Source organism: Penaeus monodon, chromosome 19 (assembly GCF_015228065.2).
Source record: "Penaeus monodon isolate SGIC_2016 chromosome 19, NSTDA_Pmon_1, whole genome shotgun sequence".
NCBI classification, from domain to species: domain Eukaryota; kingdom Metazoa; phylum Arthropoda; class Malacostraca; order Decapoda; family Penaeidae; genus Penaeus; species Penaeus monodon.
The window spans coordinates 49,139,158-49,139,388 of NC_051404.1; the positions used below are offsets into that span (position 1 = coordinate 49,139,158).

General features: G+C 35.9%; 1 protein-coding gene across 1 annotated transcript in view; it reads left to right on the forward strand.

Moving 5' to 3' along the window:
- The window catches only part of LOC119585430 (ribosome biogenesis protein BMS1 homolog), a gene marked incomplete in the record, with an annotated part of 34,374 nt that overhangs the window by 5,505 nt on the left and 28,638 nt on the right, over window positions 1-231 (forward strand).

Genomic DNA, 231 nt, shown 5'->3' on the forward strand with positions numbered 1-231 from the left:
TTGTTGACATAAGCCTGTGGACCGTCCAGCGGTTGTAAATTTTAAGTGCCCCCATATCATATTCTTTCTTTCATGAGTGGTTCCTAGTGCACAAGCCCAAGTTGTGGCCTGATTTTTAAAAATTTTAATATGGATGCCAAAAACTGAAAAGTGACCCAAATATAGTTCTCTATAGCAGACAGTCAAAAAATAAAGTTAATGGAAATAAAAAAATAGGAGCACAGATTAACC